This window comes from Ursus arctos, unplaced genomic scaffold, assembly GCF_023065955.2.
Source record: "Ursus arctos isolate Adak ecotype North America unplaced genomic scaffold, UrsArc2.0 scaffold_3, whole genome shotgun sequence".
In the NCBI taxonomy this organism is placed as follows: Eukaryota; Metazoa; Chordata; class Mammalia; order Carnivora; family Ursidae; genus Ursus; species Ursus arctos.
The window spans coordinates 36,346,530-36,359,888 of NW_026622985.1; the positions used below are offsets into that span (position 1 = coordinate 36,346,530).

Below are 13,359 nucleotides of genomic sequence, written 5' to 3' on the forward strand. Positions count from 1 at the left end.
AGTCACCCCTTATCCACTATTGTCATTAAATTGCTTCATGCAAAGTGAGAAAGGCAAAGCAAAAAATTACCCTGAGGCTCAATGACAAATGGCCATACAGCTAGCTTTTAAAAATATCCATGAATCATCCTTTAGCAACTTCAGATCAGTATTTAAAATTTGAATACACACGCATATTTTTGCAATAATAAAAAATTCAATCTAAAATATTGATTTGGAAATCTTTCAAATGTGGTAGATAAATGAAAGAGGCAAAAACATAGTCCAAGTAAATCTTAAGATCTTGTTCTTGGAGAAGAGCATTAAAACATTGAAGGCTTTCTCATGTGCTAATTGGTTTTCCTGCTAAAAACATAAAAGGAACGATTCTCTTTCTTTCACTATCTTCCCATAAATGAATTCAACCCATATTTTATAGTTAGGCCATACTTTTAGAAATCATCTGGTCAGTACTGTGAATTACATTACCAAGTTGGTTTGCAAACTTGGCCCCTGTACGCGTAAGGCAAGAAAAGACCGAAGACAGAGACTGAAGAAAGACTGGCTGCTGGCAGTTTCTATACGGGAGGGAACTTACATCTGAGGCTTGTCTTGAGCAGCCACAAGAGGAGTAGATCTCCATGCCCACCTGCCAGAATCTTAAAAGTTTATATAGAGGCCTTAATGGGGTTCGGTTACATATCCAGATAGTCTCAATAACACATTGCTCTCTCAAGGCTGTGTCCTTGAAAATGGCTCTCACTGTAAGAACAGTGGGCAGAACGACATTCCAAGGACAGGGGAGGGGCTGAGGACCCTCTGATTGACTGGTCCAGTTTCCCGGTCAGTGGGGGGTCATGTCCTCTCGATGACCTCATCCGACATATCGCCCACAAAGAATTTCACTTAAATACTTAGCAAATGCAGGGGAGCAAGGACCTGGAGGTCACAAGGGTACTGCTGGCAACAAGGCTGTATCGGTTCATCGCTAGCGTGAAGGGCACCTCCCTGGAGGATAGACAGGGGCAGTGTGTATTTCCAGTTCCAGAGAACGCTGAAGCATATCATTAGAAGATCCCCAGGGAGGGATTCCTTCATGGCTCATTGCATCTCAATGGAACCAGAGTGGCACAGTAACTACCTAAGTGGTACCTGCTGGAAGTGGTGTGCAGGGAGCAAAGAGCATGATACTTGGTATTTATCCAAGAAGTGAGAGGGCACAATCATCTTCATTTATCCCAACTCCATCCTTATCCTGACTCCCCTGTTAGCAAGGAAGTGCCACACTTCATCATCTATGGCTTCTTGTTTCTAATGTCTACAATGTATATCGTAACCATTGCCAAGTGTTAAGATTGAGTGTCTGGTTAGGGAGTTTCAAAAGGAAGAAGCTTATAATATATTGTTTGTTTGTAGGTGACTTAATGCTGTTACTGGAATATCCCTCATATCTACCAGGCTGGTTGGCACACATACTGCGTATTCATCATAGAGCAATCAGAAAATAAGTATAGACTCAAGAGAAAAAAAATCCATAGTCGAATCACTCAAAATAGCCAGCTTTAACATTTTGTGTAATCTTTCAGTCCTTTTGTGGTGCCTATCCACATAATAACAACGTTTACCATTCATTTCTTATTGGTGCCAATCACCATGCCAAGGTCTTTACAAGTATTATCTCATGTAGTCCTTATTACAGTCCTAAGAAATGGGCACCATTATGCCCATTTTACAGATAAAGATATATTGAGGCTAGTGCCGTTTAAGCAGTTTGCACAGAATCACACAGCTAGTGAATCATAGGAAATAGTGAACCTAGGTGTGCCTGACTCCAGAGTCTGTGTTCTTGACCTGAATGTAGTATCTCTGATTTATACATTCCTTCAGTACTAGAAAATTTTATACAGACTGTTTTATAATTCTGCTTGAAGTATTTCTCTATAATAAAATAAACATAAGAGGAAAAAAGTGAGAAACATGTAATATATAAGATTTGTTTTCTAAAATACACAAATTATTTAGATTTCACTTTTCAAATAGTCAAATAATATTAAGAGCACATGAGAAATAACAAATAATGAAGCACCATAAAGGAAAATGCTCAGACTTGCTGGTTAAAGGCACACAAACAGTACCAATAAATATATATTTACTTACTTATAAATAAACACAGATACCTTCTTTAAAGTGTTGGGAGAGCTATAGCAGATTGAGCTATTAGGATTTAGGAACAATCTTTCTGAGGAGTGGTTACAAGAACTATAAAATACTATTTCTAGGAAATAATCTAGAGAAATAATTTACCCAGAGTGTGGTTATTTTCTTTTGGCAAGGTAGGTTTATTTGATTCCTGAAATATACATTTGAAATAAACAAGTAAGGAGGCCAAACACAAAGAAATATACACAGATTTCACAGCTGGTAAAAATTAAGATTTATATTTAGACATTGATGGAAAGTGGATTTAAAGCAACATAAATAATTTATGTTTTATAATCACTGGAGTTGTACCTAAATTTAAGTGCTTAAAATGATTTTTTTTTTTTTTTTTTTTGCTGTATAGGTATTTTCATGGTTGCATTTTATTATGGATTGTTAAAACATAGGCATTTTGGCTTAGCATCATCCTTGAAAGAAAAGCTGATGGAAGGAAATGGGGGGGAGGGGCAGACACAAGGAAGCAAAAGGGAAGGGGGTAGAAATATGGTGCTTACAACACAATTACATGACAAATATAGGTAATTACAGTATACGTGAAGTTGCATTTGGAAGTTATCCAAAAGGCATTTAGAAAAATCTAAAACTATACCACAGATATCTCTGAATTCATTTTTCCAAAAACGAAAGCAAATTTTATGCGCCTGTGTATTTATTTATTGTAGATTCTTCACACCTACTATGTAAAAACATAGGCAACATCCTGTAATGAAGTGTCCAGAAGACAAAAAGCAGGAGATGCTTTAGACATTGGAATCATTGATTTCCTCATAAGCCACTCTTCGATTTCTAATAAATCTTCAAATACTAATAACGTATCTGTTTCTGGACATCTTTTATTGTTTTTATTTGGCACAAATTGACCAACTTTAGTCATATAATAGAAAAATACATAAAACATATCTCATCTGGTATATATCCCATACAAAACCATACATGACATTTGGCAGTGGTTTTAAATTCATTTCCTTACAGGTTTTTATTCTGAGCACAATGTAGAGCATATATTGTCTCAACAGGAGAATATTTTCAAGCATTTTTTCCCTTCAGTTACCTTACAATTTTAAAAGCTGATTAAGATGACGTGCATTTCTTTTCTGTGATTTTAGAGCCCTTGGACCACTGAGGTTAATCTTCAGTTTTATTTCTTTCAACCAAGATATAATAGACTGAAGAATAACTTCCAGAAGAGATTCTCAGGCAGATGAGACTGGCTGTATAAGAATGTTGTTGGAACCAGGCTGAAGTGGGACTCCTATAGGAAAGTAAGTTAGACATGAGAGCCAGTTGTGGGGCCACACCTGTATCTAGCACTGATGAATGACAGGTGCAAGGAGGCAGAAGAATCTCTGTCTTGAACGCTGGTAGTGATCCCAAGTTCTGATTGGTCCCTGAAGTCTGGTAATATCAAAGACTAGACACTGAATTTAGAGAGCACGAAGCTCTAGGACTTTTCATGCAGACTTAATTAATAATAGCAAACTAGAGCTAACATTTATTGAATGTTTCCAATTATATGCTAGGGGCTGTGCCAAGTGCTTCACATGGATTAACTCACTGAAACATCACAGGTGACAAGTGTCATTATTACCCCCTTTTTGACTTCTAGGAGAGTTGAGTCTCAGAGGGGTCTAGTAACACGTGCAAATATACAAAACCTGTAGTCGGTAGACTTAAGTTCACACTCAGAGAGTCTGATTCCAGAGTAGGGGAATTGGGCCACACCACTGTTTCTCTGGAGGGCTCTAAAGCAATCTCTTAAAGGCTAGCAAGTCAGAAATTTGCCCAGCATGTTTTGTAGTAGCCATTTAACTCTTTCTTGGAGCCATTCTTTCAAATTTTGGAGCAGTAAGTAGATTAAGAGGTGAAACAGGTATGTTTGCAATGCAGTTTATAATTTGTAGGGGGTTTAGGGAAACCTGTACTTTCTGCACAAGTTTTTTATAAACCTAGAGTGGCCTTTAAAAAGTAAGATCTATCAATAAAAATAAGGTCTATGCCTGCTACCTAACCTTGTTCTCAAATGCACATTATCAAAATTCGTATCTGACTATACACATCCACCCAGAACTCTTCAACAAGCCCTTGCAGATCATAAAAGTTCCCCAACTGTAATGCATTTTCCCCTTCTTGTTCTCTCATGGCAGATGTCTTCAATTATTCTACTTCTCTTAGTCTTAGTATTAAAACCAATTGTTTCTTTTCATTAGATTTTGAGTTTCTGGAATATAGAGATCATTCATTTCTTATTTATTTACAGTCCTAGACCCAATATCTGTACTATGCCTGGACACATGATAATGAAAATAATTATAACGACTTATTTAAAATTTGTGCTGGGGATATATTATAAGCCATTCATAATGAATACAACTTGACAAATTCAGTCCTTCTTAATCCTGGCTTAGATTCTTGTAATGAACTTGGAATTAGTCTTTGCTTGTATCAATCCCCTATCCATAGAAACTCCTAGATGACCCTTCCCAAGTGTCATTTCCTGCTCAAACATTTGTAATGGTGGTACTCCACTCTCTCCTCTTCAGCCTCCCTTCAATCCCAGTTTGCTCCCCCATGAGTCTGCCATATTCCAAAAAGTTGGACCACTTGACATTTCCTGAGAACATGAGCTTTCTCTTCTCCAGAGCTTTGTTCATGCCTGAAAATGTTCTCCCTCTTCATTTCTACTGTTAAAAGCCCTATCTATTTCAAATATCATCCATATTCATAATTCTAATTTTCTCCCACCATCTTCCCCATCCTAACCAGATAAGCTCTTATCAGAGTTCTCTTAACATACTGTATTGCTTTGGCCATTTTCTTATTGTTTGCCTTGAATTATATGTCTGCTCCTCCTTTTACCTTCAACTGGATTTTAACTCTTTGTGAAAAGGGATTATATTCTCTTCATGTTTGTACCACCTGAAGCTCCTAGCACAGTGCTTTGCAGGTAGTGGGCACACAACAAGTCCCCTATTGGGAAGACAGTAATAGCAGTTGGTAATGTACCAGCAGTGAAGTTAGGTGGATAGGGATTCCAATCTCAGCTAGATCACTCAGTAGCTGGGGAATTTGGGCAAGCTAGGTAACTTCTTTGAGACCCATTCCCTTAACTGTGGGGATGACATTTTATCTACTACACAGTGCTAATGAAAAATTTAACAGAAAAATGTATGTAGAGTTTGACATCTACTAAGTATCCGATACATGGCAGTGACAAGTATTTGTTTCATTATTCTTTTCTCTGAAATATCTTGAATTCCTTCTATCTAAAGACATTCCACTTGTCTCTCTTTTAGTCATATTTAGGGTCATAATAATTTGCTGGGCAGGCAAAATTGGAAAAAGGGTGGCCATTTTATAAAGAGGTATGACATAATATTTACAATCACATCTATATTTATTTTGAAATTACTGCAGTAGTTGTCAATTAAATAAGTTCATAAATAGTTACTGAGCATCTGTTATCCATCAAACACTGTTACAAGTATTGGGGATACAGCAGTGAATAAGACACAGTCCTTGTCCTCCAATAACTTCCATGCTAATGTGGACAAGGACCCCACAGATATTCAAGCAGCACAATGAAAAACTTACCTACAAAATGGTGCCAAACCCGCATTGATTAGAATCCCAAACTCCATTTCTGGGTCTTAAAACTTAGCTGTTACAGTAAGCTTTGGGAGAGTTCAAGAATGGTTACCCAGATTTTTAAAAGCTAGGATTCTAAGAAGCAATGTTGTGAAAGCAAGGTATATCTCTATCTTTTTCTTCTGGGAAAAAAAATGGGGAATAAATCAGACTGTGTCTTTGTGTGTAGCGGATGGATCTGAGCTTTCTCTATTTCTACGTAAATGACCTGAAAGTAGTTGTCTGGGAGTGAAAGTTGTTCAATGTCAGTGTGTCAGCAGCAGCTCCCAAAAAAATACTGAAGCTCTTCTGTTTGCAGCAACTTAGCTGAGTCCTGCCCATTACACGAGATAGACGGGTTGACCTCCCCAGGTGTTCTGCTTGCCACAGCCCTTGGGCCGGCGCCACCCCCTCCTTACGAGAGCGGTAAGAGAGGGCGAGCGGAGGGCCCTCCCGCGGGAGGGGCGCAGGGCGTGGGGCGTGGAGGGCGTGGGCCGGGGGCGGGGCGAGCCCCGCAGCCTGGGTGCTCCGAGGGAGCTGTCAGTGTCAGGCTCGCAGAGAGAGAGGAAGTGCTGGGTCCCCGAGGAGCGCGAGCCAAGCGGCCGGCGCAGCGTGAGACAGCACATCCTGCGCGCGCCGGGCCCGCCGCCCTCAGGAGCGGCTCGAGCCTCGACCCCGCAGCACCCCCCGGGAGCAGCCGCCGCGCCCGCTCCAGGAGCCCAGTTCCGCCGCCGCCGCCGTGCGCGTCCAGGTAAACAGAAGGGGGGGGGGGTCGCGCTCGCCCGGCCGCCACTTCCGCGCCCCTCCTCGACCCTCCCGGCCCCAGAGTCGTCTGCGCGTGCAGCCGGGCACTAGTTCGGGCCGCCGCAGCCGTAGCCGGACCCTAGCCTCACCCCCAGCCCCAGGCTCCTGGGTGCTCCGCTGCGCCCTAAGGTGGCCAGAGACCCCCAGCGGCAGCCCCCTGCTGCAGCTCCCCGGGTAGAGAGCCCAGAGGCGAGAGCAGAGGAGGAGGGGTCGTGGTGTCATCACCTTGTTGCCCACCTTGCGGGCTGGGAGGGGCATCCCAGTGCGCCCCGCCTCGGTCTTGTCCTGGGCAGCAGAAGGCTAGCGGCGGTGAGATCCGCACCCCTCTGGGCCACCAGCTGACGGTCTCTGGGGGAGGGGGAGCTGCGGAGGGAAAGGAAAGGATGCTGTTTGATTACATTTTCCGCTGTCTGCAAAGCTCTTAGATGCTGTTGCTACCCGCCAAGTCGGAGGGAGCGAATGTACTTCCAGCAGGGCATTAATTAAACACTCACGCAAGAAGATGCCAGTTTCTCTCACTGCTGCAAAAAAGTGTGGTCGGGGGATGTGTTTTCGTAAACACCTTCCCAGCCGCGTGGCTCTCCTTCCCCCACTCCCGCTCTGGAATTGCTCTGGCCTTATGAATCTGTGCGTCGTCATCATAAGGGCAGTGATCCTGGCAGCACTGATGGGAACTGAGTGTGGGAGTCTCATGACTTGTATCTCGATTAATAAGGCTAAGCAGAAACCCAGGATCAGGGCAGGAAATTACTTAGGAGATCGGAGACTCAACAAAATGCAGAAGATGGAATATATTCAGTATTCTGGCCTCTACCACATCTAGGTAAGGGGCAAGAACAAGTAGCCAGCCATTTTCTTGCCTGGAATGCCTTTCAAGTGTGGTCTGTAGACTTATTGCAGTTCAGGGTTGTGAAAAATTGCTTCCAAATATTCCAGATTAGCAGAAAGCATAGCTGACGGTAAGACATGGGTAACTGCATAAGACATCATATGGCTAATATTAGCACAGATGTGGTGACTGTCTATGTACATATTTTCGCTGTGAAAATTAGAGTGAAAGACAACCACTGTTAGTGCATTCGAAATGGAGAATTCGGGGCAAGTTGCATCCGGAGGATGCTAGTGGGAATGAGATTAATATTTCCTCTGATTGTTTAAAATGCCAAGTTTTCTCCAAAAGTTTGGGTGTGATAAACAAGGACCCAAACTCTGCTCTTTTGACCACGTTTCTCAATAAAATATACTCAGACACTGCTACCACGCAGTTATCACATGTTCTCTTCATAGGAACCAACTTGCCAACGTTTCTTGAGCTCTGAGGAGCCATTTTTCTGAAAAATCTTGCAGCACCATCCTTAGGAAGTTAAGACAGTATGTTTGGGTGTCCAATGCAGGCTCTTTCCAGCCTATCCAGCTCCGGGCCCTGTGTTTGGCCCAGAACATCTCCTGTGTCTCTCTTTTTCTTCCTTGTCTTGGGCCCCAGGTACTGATGCACCTGCTACCCTCCCCTTAGACTTCGAGGATGCTGCAGCGTCTGCTACCCAGTGTTTGAGAGCAGAGGCAGGGCTCAGCTCCTCCACACACCCAGCCTTTCCTCTTCTACTGAAACATGTCCTGAAGCTCTTTGGTGTTTGAGATCTACCATCATTAGGTGTAATCACTGTTACTGATACGGACAGAGAAAATAAACTCAAGCCACAGGAAAGTGGGGCAGTTCTTACAGTGGTGGTCCCTGGACTCTAGTTTCTGACAAACTTCTGAGATGGTAGGAGGAAGTTACACAGCATTTTTGCCATCATGTTTTATGTCTAATAGGGGCTCTATTAACTGACTTCCTAGCCCTTCCACTTCCCCAAACACTTTTTCCCAAGTCTATGTTTAATAAATAAGCCTTTCTCTTGACTCCAGCACTGAGTCAAGTAATTCTTAGGGATCCATCCTGGGTGCTGCGCTGTCCGGTCTCGTAAAATATACACCAAGTCTTCGTACTATGTCTCTCAACACAGACTGCGCACAGGCTTCATTCAAAGGTAGTCAACTGAATGGGCTACTCATTCTTCCCCATCACCCTGCTGCTTTCTGTCACTTAACCTAGCCTCAAATGAAAAGGTCCTTTACAAACTTAAGGATATTCCTTCATCACTTTGTTCTGTTTACGCTTTGCTCTACCACGTAAAACAAAGGTTGATAATATATCGAGCAATTTACCAGTGCTCAATACATTTACTGAATTTATTGCATTACCAAACACATTTACTAAAATGTGTTGAGCACTTGACCAGCCATTGGATTTTAAATTGCTTCTCTATGTATTAAGTTATTTAATCCTCACAAAAATCTTATGAGTTACATATTTTTAATCCTATTTGACAGATGAGGAAACTAAGACACAATGATATTAAGTAACTTTTTGAAAATTGCTCAGCTACTAAATTAAGAGTCAGGATTTGAACCCTGGGCAGTCTGAATCTACTGAACAATTATATTGGTTAATTTTCATATAGGGATTATTAATCTCTTTTCTTATGTTAGCTCATTTAAAATTTTAATTTTAGTTTATAAACCTTCGCCCAGGTCCATGTAAAAAGTATTCTTGACTAGGAACTTTTCATAGATATCCTGGACTGATTTTCTTTGCTTCCTCTCTAGGGGAAGCCTGGGACCAGAGTGTGAGGGTGAACCTTGCATTGTATCATAGACACCACTGTCGGTCCAGGTGCAAACCCTGAGGCGCCCACGTGTTCACAAAGGCATGTCCTGATTCTTTGTTCAGAGGAGGCCTCTTAAATAGGAATTGTAGGCATTGTGGAGGGCAGGCACGTGATGGTGTTCAGGTGGTCATTGAGCCTGATAACCTTGATGTGAAACTTCATGCATATGTACATAAATGCAGCTTTCTTGAGGGAAGAAGGGTGTTTGTGACGAAAAAGAGATTAAGAACCGCTGGTTCACATGCACTGTTTAGGAAAAGGGGTGGGAGCTCAGGCCACCCTGCTGAAATGTGTTGAAAACAAGGCAAAACTATCCTGTGAGCACCAGCCAAGAAAAACTGTTCACAGTTTCAGAGCATTGTTGGCATTTCGCTACCGAGGCATACTGGGGGTGCCCCGATGCAGGCGTAACTTAGGCTAATGCACGCTGCAACCAAGTAAGATCTCCAAGCATGGCAGGCATCCTTAGCTCTGCTTGCCATTCATTGGGTACTTAGCCTGTTTATACAGTCAGGTTCATCAAATCATTCTAGGATTCCTGTAATGTTGACATTTTTATCTTCATTTGACAACAAGGAATCTGGTGCTTGGAAACATGAAGCCCCTTGGTCCAGGCCACCTGAAGCCAGTTTAGTGGGAAGGCTGGATTTCAAATGCAGGTTGGCCAGATTCCAAAGTTTGTTTATTCTGTTCCCATCATATCTCATTGTTTTTCTGTGTGGTATGCCAAAAAGTATCCTTTAGTGTAGCTTTTCATTGTGGCAGAACAGAGTGTCCCTCAGGAACATGCTCACATGCTGATACGAAAAGTCTAACTGTATTATCAAAGGGAAACAAGAAAAATTAGACATCTCTCAGCATGGTGGAGGACAGGCAAGCCCTGCTTTCCCTTGAGGTTTGGTAAAGCCCCCTACATTTGATTCTCAAGGGTCACTAGATATCTTGCTGAACACTAAATGCATAGCAGTTCACAACTAAGAGGGCCCAGAAAGTTGACTTTGCTAGAGTAGGTATTAGCCAAGGCTTTATTCATTGCAAAGATGAATTTATCTCAGAGCTGAATTCGAAGCTGCTCAGTGTTCTGGGGCTTCCCTGATACAGTGACTGTGCCATGATCCGGAACACTAACTTGGTACTAAATCTTGGGAGGACCTCTGCTTACCAGATAGCCTATGTGTCCTTTCATTTGGGATTCATATCCATCCTGAGATCCTCACAAGCAGCTGCTCTTGCTTCCAAAATATTACTTAATCCCTGACATTTCTATGCTCACCCATATCGTTGCTATACTCCTAGAGAACTACCCATTGTTTTCATTTTGGGGCACAGACCAGCTAATGCCATCAGTGTGGCAAACACATAAAGCAGAAATTTATGTTAGAGTCAAGGGCATTCTTTATAATAAAAGTAATGAGTCTCCGGCACTGTGGAGAATGACTGCACTTGATCAATAGACCTGCCTGAGAACGCATACCAGCGTGCTTTATTATGCCTCAAGGTTTTTTTCTCCCATAACCTCTAAAGAATTTTTTAAAATTCTGTTGCTCTCCTACACACGTTTTAAGTTGGCATCTGACAGTTTCCATCGTAAATTTAAAGAATCACAGTGAATGTGATTTCCAGAGTATTGTAAACTTGGATGTTTAAAAATAAAACGATGATGTCATTCTTTGAATCCAATTAAAATCTAAATACTATACCAACCAGTATATAACAAGTACCTGAAGAAGCTCCTCAACAGAAGGGTATTTTTATACCTTGTGGGCAAGCGTCGCAGGCGGATTTGGGGCATCAAGTGGCACTGTAAGATTTTGGGCTTTTTTTGGTCTGGTAATGGGGAGGAAAGGCTTTTGCAAAAACGGAGGTGGGAAAAGAGGCCCTGAATGATTCTAAACCACAGGCACATTCTGTGGCAGGGTCAGTTTTTGGAAGGAAATCAGACAGAAGCTTCAGATCTGGAAATTAAAATGTCGTTAGCTCTTCTCGTGCCTGCGTGGTCTTTAGAAAGCCTTGATGGGCACCAGGGGCACGCAATGCCGGTTATCAGAGCGTGCATGTATCTAGCACAGGTGTTGTTGCTTATGGGTCATCTGTGGGCAGTGGCCCGGAGTTGGGTCCACGGCCTTCTGTCTTTGTGGCTCAGACTCAAAGTGGGCAGGACTGGAAGGACCTGCAGAGCTGATGGTTCCATTTCCTGCCCTCAGGCAGGTGACTGTGTGGTTAGCTGTCTTTCCTCGATTTAGTGATTTATAGAATTGATTGACTTACTCTAGTGTGTTTTTACTTTTTAAAGAATTTTGTTTTTTTAAGATTTATTCATTTCAGAGAGAGAGCGAGAGAGAGCGCATGAGTGGGAGAGGCAGAGGCAGAAGGAAAGGGAGAGAGAATCTCAAGACCACTCCACACTGAGCATGGAGCCCGAGGCATGGCTTAATCTCAGGACCCTGAGATTGCGACCTGAGCCGAAACCAAGAGTCAGACCTTCAACTGATTGCGCCATCCAGGCGCCCCTCTAGTGTGCTTTTAGATCAGCGGTTCTCAGTCAAGGGTGATTGTCCACCCTAGGGACATTTGGCAATGTCCAGAGACAGTTTTGGTTATGGCACCTGGGGAGAGAGGGTGGCTACAGGCATCTAGCAGGTGGTGGTCAGGGCTGCCGCTGAACACGCGACAGTGCACAGGACAGCTCCCATGACAATGAACCCTCCTGCCCAGAATGTCAATAGACAGTCTGTTTTTCTATCGAAATCTTTCCTGCTGTAATTTAAGCCCATTTCTTTGTTTGGTCTTTGACAACATAAAAGATGTACAACATCTAAGAGGCACTGTAAGACAAAGGAAAGAAGAAGCTAGATATCTCACTGAAGCTATGGGAGCCTCAGTTTCTTCATCTGTAAAACGGGGGATAATGCTACCTGGCTTGCAAAGTTATTGTAAAGATTGCAGATAATGAGAGAACAAGGTTTAAATACATGGTACCCACTCAGGGCGTGGAAGATAGTTTTATTATCCAACATCAAGTGTATCATTCTCTAGCCTTCTCTCCTTAGGGATGTGTGTGATCTTGCCTTCCTTTGAACCGGAGGTATGCTCTTTAAAAATTTTTTTTTTATCTTGAGTTATGTGAATGCCTTTTTCCCCTTCTAGACTCCAGGCTCCCCGAGACATCCTTGCGTCTTTCAGCGGAGAGTCTTAACCGTGGCAGATCCTCAGCAAGCTTTGTTGACCTGAAATACTAGCCAGAATAAATCCCACTTAATTTTCTTTTTGTTATAAGATTTAATTCTTTCCCTTTGGATCATTTTAATGTGTTTAATAAAAACATTCACTTCCTGAAATGTAGTTTCCATGGCACGTCTGGGCCCAATTTGAATGTAAGCTTGGTAATGCCTAGAATTCTGGAATCCTTGCCTTCCTGAATTAGGATCGCATGGAACATTTCTGCTGTGAGCAGGGGAGTCTTGAGAAGGACCACTTTTCATTCTAGAAAGGACAGGCAGGATGGTTTGAGTCTTGTGTTTCTTTTATGAGCCCCCTGGGCTAATTCTTTTGATATTTGGTTTGATTTCTTTGGTGGGAGGTTTGGTTTCTTTGGTTTCTTTCTGGTGGAAGGAAGGGAGATTTGATTCATTTGTCAGATTTCTATTTTATACTCACGTCTAGAGTGAAGCCAAGAATAATGTGTAGATTTTAAATAGCTCTAATGAGTAGATGATGACACAATATTTTATATCCTTTGCACACAGTTTCCCTTTTAGAATACAGGCTAGATGGTCTACTCTGACCTGAAATAGTACCCATTTCTTTGTGTAACAAGCTGAAGATTTTAGGAGTTGAAATGGAATGAAGTCTTCTCCTGTTAAAAGTATTTTAGGTTCTGTTATGCACATAAGGAAGCTTGTACAAGTTTATCTAGTTGTTGAGTGTTACGGTGAGCCCATGCTTGGGGGATGACCATACGATCGTGTCTCAGAATCAGCTTGTGGAACTTCAGCAGTTGGTGGGTTTGGGTGGCTGGAAA

At 42.3% G+C, this 13,359-nt stretch overlaps 1 protein-coding gene across 2 annotated transcripts in view; it reads left to right on the top strand.

Moving 5' to 3' along the window:
• The first annotated feature begins 6,336 nt into the window (after window positions 1-6,336).
• DYNC1I1 (dynein cytoplasmic 1 intermediate chain 1) overlaps window positions 6,337-13,359 on the top strand; it is a 295,259-nt gene continuing 288,236 nt past the window's right edge. Inside the window, exon 1 of one of the 2 annotated variants that reach the window (XM_026506111.4) lies at window positions 6,337-6,574. The gene's annotated coding sequence lies outside the window, so the exon portion shown is untranslated. The remainder of the gene's footprint in view (window positions 6,575-13,359) is intronic. The other variant, XM_026506119.4, reaches the window with a different exon arrangement.